General features: G+C 48.3%; 1 pseudogene; it reads right to left on the reverse strand.

Moving 5' to 3' along the window:
- Positions 1–4,039: 4,039 nt before the first annotated feature.
- On the reverse strand, positions 4,040–8,416 carry LOC120403334 (annotated as a pseudogene).
- Between the last annotated feature and the right edge of the window lie 1,803 nt (positions 8,417–10,219).

The following is a 10,219-nucleotide window of genomic DNA, read 5'->3' on the forward strand; positions in this document are numbered from 1 at the left end:
TCAGGGACCATTCAAGGTGGACCAGCTCATAACGCTCCTTTAGTCAATGGACGGAAAAACTGGGTGAGCGTGTTACAGATTGTTGTGATAAACCATAAATCCAGTGTCTCAGTTCAGTCCATGGTTTTGTGTCTAGCAAAATTATGACTTTAAGCGCCCAGGCTCATCTTTTGCAAGTGTTGTGCAGGTTTCCTTTGAGGATGGGGACTGATAGGTCAGATAGAGAGTGATAGCTTTGTGAAAAGTGTTCACCCAGGGTGTTTTTGTGTTTTATCATTTTCCCGTGTGAGTTCATCTGAGAGCACAGTGATTGTCTGGTTTCACCCAACTACTGAGGCATTTAGTGCATTGGATGAGGTACCCACATGTTATGATAGGCATGTGTAGGACCTTGGATCTTGAAAGGTGTCTTGTGGAGGGTGTTGATCATTGTAGCAGTGGAGAGATGTCTTCAGGTTTTGCATCTCTTGTTCTGGCGCCACTTTGAGTTGGTGTGTCCTCGTCTGTGGGGAGCTCGCCTGATGATGAGCTTGGAGAGGTTGTTTGAAGGCCAGAAGAGGGGGTTCAGGAAAGATTTCTTTCAGGATGGGGTCCCTATTGAGAATGGGTTGTAGTTGTTTGATGATACCCTATATGGGTTCCAGCATGGGTGGTAGGTGACAGCTAGAGGCCTGCAGTTGGAGAGGGTTTTATTTCTGTATTGAAACAGGTTCTGTCAGGGTATTTGGGTGGCCCATTCCATGATGAGATCTACTTCTCCGGCGGAGTGTCCTTGTTTGGTGAAGGCGGTTTTGAGTGTGTTAAGGTGTATATAGCAGACTTTCTCTTCAGAGCATCTGAGTGCCTGGCTGTAGATAACAGATGTCTTGGTGTGTTTGGGGTGGTTACTAGAACTATGAAGGCAGGTGTGGGGATCTGTGGGTTTCTTATATATGGTTGTCTGTCGGGTTCCATTGTTGAAGTTGATTGTGGCATCCAGGAAGTTGATGCTAGTGTGGGAGTGTTCCAGAGAGAGTTTAATGGACGGATGGTGGTTGTTGAAGTTGTGATGGAAATCGATGAGGGAGTTGAAGATGAAAATATCATTGCTGTATCTCAGGTTTATCATTGGATATTAACGGGACACGTCACCTTGAATGGGCCCTTAGAATATGTGCTAACCGGTTATGCTAAATTATCTGTTCAATCTTATATTTAGCTGTGACACTCTGAGTTCTTTTCCCAGACCTGAAGGAGAACTCTGTGTAGCTCAAAAACTTCGTTCCCTCTCCCAACGGAAGTTGGTCCAAAAAAAGCTATTACCTCACTCACCTTGTCTCTCTAATATCCTGGGACCGATATGGCTACAGCAACGCTGCATAAGTCAAAGTGTACACAGTTAATAGCCTTAAACCAAAGGCCAATACATTCTCAGGCAGCATTTTTCTTAGTTTGGCTCTCTGTAAATTTCGATTATTATTGATGGAAATATTTTTGCATTGGTTCGTGTGTGTACGGTGAAATCAACGTTTATCGACATTTACCAATAAAAATCTACTCCTGGCAAACCACCTTCTGCTTCACTACAAGCTCAGTTAGGTAAGCTTCACTTTTCAGTTACAGGAGCAGACCCATTTACATTGTTTTAGCAAGCCCAGAAGCCTGCTCCCAGTTAACTCCAGATAAGGAAAGCATCTGAGTGCTTGTGTATATGGGAACATTAACCTCAATAGCTATTCTAAATCGCTCCCATGTGGATTTACGGTTTGTCTACACATGGAGTTATTCCTGATTAACTATTCCAGATTCACTCCATGTGGGAGTATGTTTCTTCTGGAACAAGGGTACCTTATTCCAGAATAAGTGTGTCCACACATGGAGTTAATAAGGAATAGCTATTCTGCTTTAAATTCACACCCTACCTTAATCTGAATTATTTTCCCATGTACACACGCCCTAAGATAATGCCCCTCTGATGGCTGTGCCGTTGTTTCACAGTTAGATCCATTCAGCCTTGTTGGCTTTCCACCCCAGCTCTTTTGACAATGGAGAAATGTGTTGAAATTGTTTTCTCCAACATACTGCCCTGGAAATCCCATACTCAGTGAGTCAAACACCAGGGAGAGAGAAGAGCTACTGAAGCTCAAAGATAATTTTGGCCCAAGAACAAATGGGGATAAACTGGCCAGGAATAAACTGAGGCAGGAGATCAGAAGAAGGTTTGCACCCATCAGAGGAGGGAGGTTACATAAGAAACATAGGAGTTGCCTTAGTGGGTCAGACCAAAGGTCCATCTAGCCCGGTATCCTGTCTCTGATGGTGGCCAGTAACAGAGCTTCGTGGAGAGAACAGAATAAGGCAACTATGGAGTGATCCACCTCTGTCTTCCACTCCTGGCTTCTTGCAGTCACACGTTTAGGGTGGCTCTAAGCACGGGATTGTGTCCCCGCCCAACTTGGCTAATAACCATTGATGGACCTGTCCTCCATGAACTTATCCAGTTGTTTTTTTAAATTAACTCAGGTTACACTTTTGGCCATCACAACATCCTGTGGCAATGAGTTCCACAGGTTAATTGTGTGTTGCGTGGGAAAAGTACTTGCTCTGTTTGTATTAAACCTGCTGCCTGTTAATTTCCTCGGTGACCCTGGTTCTTGTGTTGTAGGAAAAGGTAAATAACACTTCTCTGTTCCCTTTTCCCATCTGTTCTTTATTTTATAGACCTCCATCATATCCCCTTTAGTCGTCTGGTTTGTAAGATGAACAGCTCTAATCGTTGTAGTCTCTCCTCGTGGAAGCTGTTCCATACCCTTGATCATCTTGGTTGCTCTTTCTGAACCCATGGATTTGTGCAGTGGCATGATGATATTTTTCTGTCTTATTTTTCTCTCTTTCCTAATAGTTCCTGACAATGCCACTGTGCATTGAAAAGTTCTGGAGCTCGTTCGACCCTCCCTGCCCTCCGTAGGAGCAGTGAGTGCAAATAATCAAACTGGTTTGAAGATGCAACCCACCTCCATCAGAGTGTGTAGGAGGGATGGGATCGTTACCAGGCTGGAGTTATTCCCTATATTTATTACAGGCTGAGAATAATGGGATGAAGCGGAGATGGGGAAATTGTCCAGCCGCCACCCAATTTTTGGGGTGGGCTGATGGTGAAGGTCCGATGGGGCTAATAAATGAGTATTTTGGCCATTGGCATCCAGTGAAGAAAGTGCAAGGGGCTGCATCTAGGGAGTGATGGTAAAATATAAGGAAGCAGCGAGAAGAAGAGATAAGAGCGAGGCCCTGGAGAGGAAAGATTCACCACCGTTGGACAAGCGAGGGAACCACTGCAGAATGCGTCTGAGCTTCCCAGCTCAGTGGGTGAGAAAGGACCTAGGCAGAGGGTGGACATGACAGCAGATATCACAGCGAGAGAAGCAGCTATTAATAGGTAGGTCTTACGCCACCTGGCAGTTTAACCAAGATCTTCAAGTCAATCTGGGAACCAATTGGCAGCCATTATGGGTCACAGGTTTGGCTCGTGAAATGACACCTTGCTTAGCTGCTGAATTCTGCGCCAGCTGCCGTGTCCGACCGGGTCTAACAGCAAAGTGACAAAGGCTTAGATGCCAGTTGCAAGAGCCACAATTAGAGAAATGGTTGCGGCCTCCCAGTTCTCCTGCCGGCGCCCTGACCATTTGCACTGGATGGGATAGTTCACACGGGTGCATTTGATTTCTCCCTCCCAGCAGGGAAATACCAGGAAATTTCGGCCAGCCCATCTGCGGTTTCCGAGGACGCCCAGACCCCACGTCCCGATGGATGAAGAAATCGCGGTGCTGCTATGATCATGCACGCGCTGCGCAGGGATCCCCTTCTAGTTAACAACGCAATCCTGGCAACAGCGAGGAATTGCTCTTCTCCATCGTGGCCTCTTGGAGTGAATTAATGGTTATAAGCGGTTGGAACTCTAAGGGCAGCCATGGCAGTCAAAATTGGACTCTATGGATATAGAATGAATCACCTATGAGGATGTACCTTTGAGAGATGGTTTTTTCCCACCAGGGTCTAGATCTCACTGAGTATCCGATTCCTGCTCTGAATTTGAACCTTCTGGCTCAGGGTCTGGTCTGTCTCTAATTCTGGCTCTGGATTTGAGCCATCTTCCTCCTCGGGCTCTTGATCTCGCCGAGTCTCCGATTCCTGCTCCAAATCGGAACCACCCGTCTCCGGGTCTGGCTCAATGTCTGATTCCTTCTCTGGATTTGAACCGTCTTCCCTCCTCCAGCTGTGGATCGGGCTCTGGATTGAAACCATCTTTCTCCTCTGGCTCTGGGTCTCGCTGAGTTTCCGATTCCTGCTCTGGATTGAAACCATCTTCATCCTTCAGCTCTGTATGGTGCTCTGGATTGAAAAATCTCTCTCCCTTGGTTCTGGGTCTCTTGCAGTGCGTGAATCTCATCTGGGTTGAAAAAGTCTACCGAGAAAAACAGAGGAGGAATAAGTGAACGTATTAGTTGCTAATTGTCTTCGCTTGTTCATTTATCTCCATACACTCATATAACCTGCTTAATGAACGGTGCAGCACACAGCTCTAGGAAATTCCCAGACAAAAGTTACGTGAAGTTTGAGAGTATTTACATAGGTGTGATTCTAACCGCCCCATTATGCCAACTGGCGAAGGTGCAGCCCACTCGATATTGTGAAAATATTTCACAAACAGTGTCTTGTAAAGTATCATAAAAACTGGTGGCTCGCTGGTGAGAGTCAGGATGTAGGTTGTATATAGAGATGTATGTATAATCTTAATACACGTTGTGAAGGCCAGCGGATTAAGGTTTCCTGGAGACCAAGTGGGGCCTCTCCACCCTTTCCGCCTGTGGCCCTGCCCACAGCCCCACCCCATTCTGACCCTTCCCCGCCCCATGCCCTGTTCCACCTATGATCTCGCCTATTTCATCCCCACAGCAGCCCATTTGCTCCTTTCTGCCCCACCTAGACCGGAGAAGCTCTGTCCCCAGCCGTGGCCCCGAGGCCACAGCAGCGAGCAAGAACTCCTCCAGTCCCAGTGCCACAGCCGGGGGTTGCGCGCCTGGCGCTTCTGCCGGGAGTGGAGTGCGGGTGCGCGCCCCACCCTGCCCGCCAGCCCGGTGCTCCTGACGGGCTCCGGGTTTCTGCCGCCTGGTGGCAGATTGTTTCTGGGGCCTCTGAGCAGGCCCCATCAGCCCAGGGCAGTGGCTAATCTGCCACTGGGGACGCATCTGAGAAATAAACCTGCCCTTGAGAAAGGAATGTGGATCAAGAAAACGGCAGGGCTGGATCACAAGCACAGGGCAACTTGTTAGAAGGACATTGGCATCTAAGATAAACGCAGCGATCAAGCCAGTTGAGAGAGCCAATGGGCGGAGGTGCAAGAAGGCGTGCTGCCTGCACCTGGAAGCAGCACAGCGGGCAGAGGAACTGTTCACAGAGTTCATCTCAAAGGCATTCTGGGGGTGAAAGGGAAGAACGGGGACTCCAGCGGGTATCCATCACTTGGGATAAGGGATCAATGCCCTCTGATTCTGTGACCAGCGGCTCCTGAGGGGCTGGCGATGCTGGTAACCCCATGTCCGATGCAAGTGAGAAAGCTGCCGAGGCGAAGATTGGAACGTGCTCAAGTGAAGTTTGAGTCACTAGAAAGCCTGTTACTTTGGTTTTGTTTGTAACCTCCGCTCTTGCTTAGTATCACTTCAGTCTCTGCTCTTCGCCAAGGAACTCATGCTTAGTTTTGCTACGAACCATCTCAGCACTGGGTATGAAAGTAAAACGGTGCGTGTCCTGCTTTGTGCGTGTGCTCGCTCTCCCTTTGGAGACAGCGGATTTAATAATTTCTGTGAGTGTCCCGTGACGGGGACCGGATGCTGCCGAGAGACGTCTCTATGGAACTCAGGAATTGGGATTAATTAAACGTCACCTGCAAGGCAAGGTTAAGACTAGCTGAGTCTCGAGGAGTTTGTGGTGGAGCGGATGGGCTGGTGCAGGGAGCTGACACACAGTTTAAGCGCCAGCAAAGCTGAGGCAGAGAAGAGACACTGTGGCTTACGGTTAGGGCACCCTGAGGATCAGCGTGACAAGAGATTGTAAACTCTTGGGGGCCGGCTTTTTGTATTGTGTGTGTGCAGCAGCTTCCAATTTCATCTGCTGTCGTTTAGGGCCCTGTGGGGGGGCAGAGTCCCCTAAAGTCCCCCACAGACCCCACTTCAGGTCCTGTATCGTCTCTTTCTCCCCACCCTGGCAGACGCCCAAGGGGTTCTAGAGCAAACAAACAGAAAGGAAAGTCCTCTCCCTCTCTCTTCCCTTATGGGAGAGAGAGGAGTCTGTGGGGAATGGCAGTTAGCTTCAGGTGACCTGGAGCTCAGGCCTGCTGCCGGGGCCAGGCCTTTGGGCTTAGTCGACACCTTCAGCCCTTCCTTTCTTTTGGGAGGGGACACGCCCTGTCAGCGAGGCACGTGGGCCTGCTGCTGGCACAGCGAGGCTGGGCTGTCTCCTCTTGCGGCTCTGAGGCGGGCAGCTTCTCCAGTTCACCGCTCCCTTCTGTGGCAGGTTTTCCCTTTGAAGCTCCCCGCACCCCAGGCAGCGCAAGCCCCGAGGTTGGGCCTCATTGGTGTTGAACAGGCGCTTGCTAGGTCTCACTTCTCTGTCGCCGTGAGGGGCTCCCACCCCAGTCTGGTCCGGGCCATTCCTGCGCCCACGAGCGGTGGGAGAATCCCCTCTTCAGGGAGGCGAGCCTGCCCAAGCACCCCCGCCTGCCACAGCCCTGCGCGGTCCCCCGCACGGCCAGGAGCCAGCCCGCCCACCCCCAGGTGCCCCCAAGCGCCAGGCTGGCCCCAGCACTAAAGGCTGGAGTTACCTATGCCCTCCAGCGCCGTACGCCCAGGCTCTCCCAGCAGCTGGTCCGCCCCAGCTGGCCCCCAGCACCACCCCGGCCGCCCCTGGCTCCGGCTGGCTTGCAGGTACAAAGGGGAGAGCGGGCCTTCGTGTGTGCAATGGGTCAGGGAAGGTTTAGGGCCTGCACCTGGCCTATGATATCTGCCGCCTGTGCCTGTCCTCTATGTTGCTAAGCCCGTATGGTTTCCCCTCTCCGAGCACCATTTGGCAGAGAGTGGATTCCTTTGATCAGCCCCTTTGCACGTTCCTCCACTCTGCCCAATGGCGATGCTATCTGCTTCATTCACGGCACAGAAACGCTTAGGTCGCATGCATTCGGCAGATGATTACACCACAAACAATAAACCGTGAGACTGTGCAGTGCCTGTAGGGTGACCAGACAGCAAATGAAAAATCAGGACGGGGTGGGGGTAATAAAGGAACCTATATAAGAAAAAGACTCAAGAATCAGGATGGTCCCTATAAAATCGTGACATCTGGTCACCCTAATTGCCTGGGCACACTGGGAGCTGGCCCATGCCTGGAACGCCCAGGCCCTCCAAAATACAAATAATAATGATGATTATATTAAGAAATATAAATTAATAATAAAAGTAATTTTTTCTTAAAATACATTTCTGTTTAAACTTCAATCTTTGAAGAGTTGACAACTCATGTTGTGACCTAAAAATTCATATGCTGTAACTGTTAAACTCATTTAAATAAATAAACTAATGTGCTAAATCAATCAGCCCCCTCTCTTAAGGGAGAAAACAGCTCTCTTTTAACTACTTTTTGAGGTCAGGCCAGGGGCACCAGAACAGGGAAGGCCAGGCTATCCACCCTTCCGGCTGTTAAAAGGAAAGGACTACGCCATTCTACTTTTCACCAGCCGTAAGGGTTAGTGAAGGGGAGGAGGGGGTGGAGAGGAGCAAGTGGGGGGTGGGTGGGGTCTTGAGGGGGGAAGAGGGGGGTGCAGGAACTTGGCCTCAGGAAAGGGGGCCCATGAGGGGTGAGAGGCTGATGCAGAAGGGGCAGGTGGAGAGGGGCGGGGCCTTGGTGGGAATGCCGGTGGTGCCAGGGCTGGGGTTCAGAGAGATGAGGCGGGCTAGAGGCAGGGTTTGGGGCGGGGCCACAGTTTGGGCACTTATGGCCCTCCCTTTAGGGACTTCCTGACACTCCTGGGTCAGACTATAGAATCTAGCCCAATATGACAGTAGTTCTGCTAGAAAGTCAGGCGCTTATGCTGAGAGATGCAACTACCATATTCCGAAGGTTGCAAAGCCGATTTGTGTGCCTGGGAATAAGATTTCTAAACACTCCAGAAAGTCTCAGGTCGACTCCCTTCTGCATGTAATCAGCAATTTCCTAATTCTGGCCACTTGTTCAGAAGGCTAGGTTCACGCTGTCGCACTCCTCCTCTGTGATGACGGACTGGACTAGTGAACTCATCCAAAGACGCCTCGAAGGTCTCTGAATGATTCCTATCAGCTCTTTGCGCTTTAGTCTGCGTATCATACGTGTATTTGTCGCCAGTGGCCATTGCTACAGAATCACAGGCTCTGGAATGATTTAATAATAAAAGCGTATGACATGAGATGCAAGAACTAGAGATAGAGACGTGCTGGGGTTAGAACCACCAGAAATGCCGGGCTGGAAGGACTTCGAGAGGTCATCTAGTCTGGCCCCCTGTGCTGAGGCAGGACCAAGTAAAAACTCTAGGAGATTAGGTTTCAGAGCGGTAGCCGTGTTAGTCTGTATCAGCAAAAACAATGAGGAGTCCTTGTGGTACACCATAGAGACTAAGAAATGTATTTGGGCATAAGCTTTACATGGGCTAGAACCCCACTTCTATCAGATGCATGTGGATGGAAAATACAGGGAGCAGTATAAATACATGAAAAGACGGAGTTGCCTTTACTAAGTGTGAGGTCACTCATGTTAACGTAGACAATTCAATTAACAGCAGGGATACCAGGAGGAAATAACTTTTGAAGTGGTAATGAGTGTGTTCATCAGACAGTTGACAAGAAGGTGTGAGTAACAGTAGGGGAAGAATGGTAGTATTGGAGAAATTAGGGCTTTAGGTTTTGTAAATGACCCAACCACTCCCAGAGCTCCTTTGGCTTAGGCCTCAATCTGATGGTGTCTAGTTTGCCAAATTAATTCCAGTTCTGCAGTTTCACGTTAGAGTCTGTTTTGAAGGTTTTATTTATTGAAGAATTGCCACTTTTAGGTCTGTTACTGAGTGACCAGGGAGGCTGAAGTGTTCTCCACTGGTTTTTGAGTGTTATAATTCTTGATGTCTGATTTATTGTCCATTTATTCTTTTGTGTAGAGACTGTCGGTTTGGCCAATGTGGCATGTAGGGGCATTGCTGGCACGATAACAAATCACATTGGTAGATATTGCAGGTGAACACAGCCTGTTGACAGTGACATCGCTGACTAGTTTTATCCAGCCGTTAATGGGAAACCTCCAGCAGTGAGGATTCCCACAACCTACACTTGGAAGCCTGTTCGAGCTTATTTGCTTGCCTGATTAAGTGTTTCCTAATATTTAACCTAAATCTCCCTTGCTGCTGCAGATTAAGCCATTACTGTGTCCTATTTTCCAGCGGACATGGAAAAACGATCACTGTGCTCTTTCGAACAGTCTTGTAAATATTTGAAGATGGTTATGGTCCCTCCTCTGCTTTCTCTTTCTAACCAGCATTTTGAGTCTTTGACCTTTCCTCCTGCAGTTTTTGTTCTCTTCTCTTATTTATTGCCTCCTTTGCCTCTCTCAGTTGGCATCTTTTTAAAAGTGCAGGGCCTAAAACTGGACACAGTTTTCAGCTAGGGCCTCACGTGTGTCAAGCTGTTAAACAATCATGATTCACAGATTCCTCCATTTTCTTCTTGTAACCAGAATGGTTCCCCTATCTGAACTGAGCAAAAAAGATGTTTTGGTTCGTTTAGCTTAATTCAAAAATAAAGAAATAAAAACTGAGTCAAAAGGAAATATTTTGTTTGGCCTGAAAAATAAACATTGTTCCATTTTGAGCGTTTACTAAATGCTTTTTTGATTGTTGTTTGTTTCGGCAGAAATTAAAGATTTTGAAACAATCATTTCAAACTGATGAATTGAAACGTTTGGAACCAGAAATGTACAGTTTAAATGTTTTGGGTTTTGGAATGTGTTTTAGGTTTAAACCAAAACAATTCAGTGAAATCAACATAAATTTATAGTATCAGAGGGGTAGCCATGTTAATTGGATCTGTAAAAGCAGCAAGAGTCTGTAGCTTTGTATAGACTAACAGAAGCTTTGGTATGCGCTTTGTTCAAGCTCATGCTTCAAAACATG

Source organism: Mauremys reevesii, linkage group 4, assembly GCF_016161935.1.
Source record: "Mauremys reevesii isolate NIE-2019 linkage group 4, ASM1616193v1, whole genome shotgun sequence".
NCBI classification, from domain to species: Eukaryota; Metazoa; Chordata; order Testudines; family Geoemydidae; genus Mauremys; species Mauremys reevesii.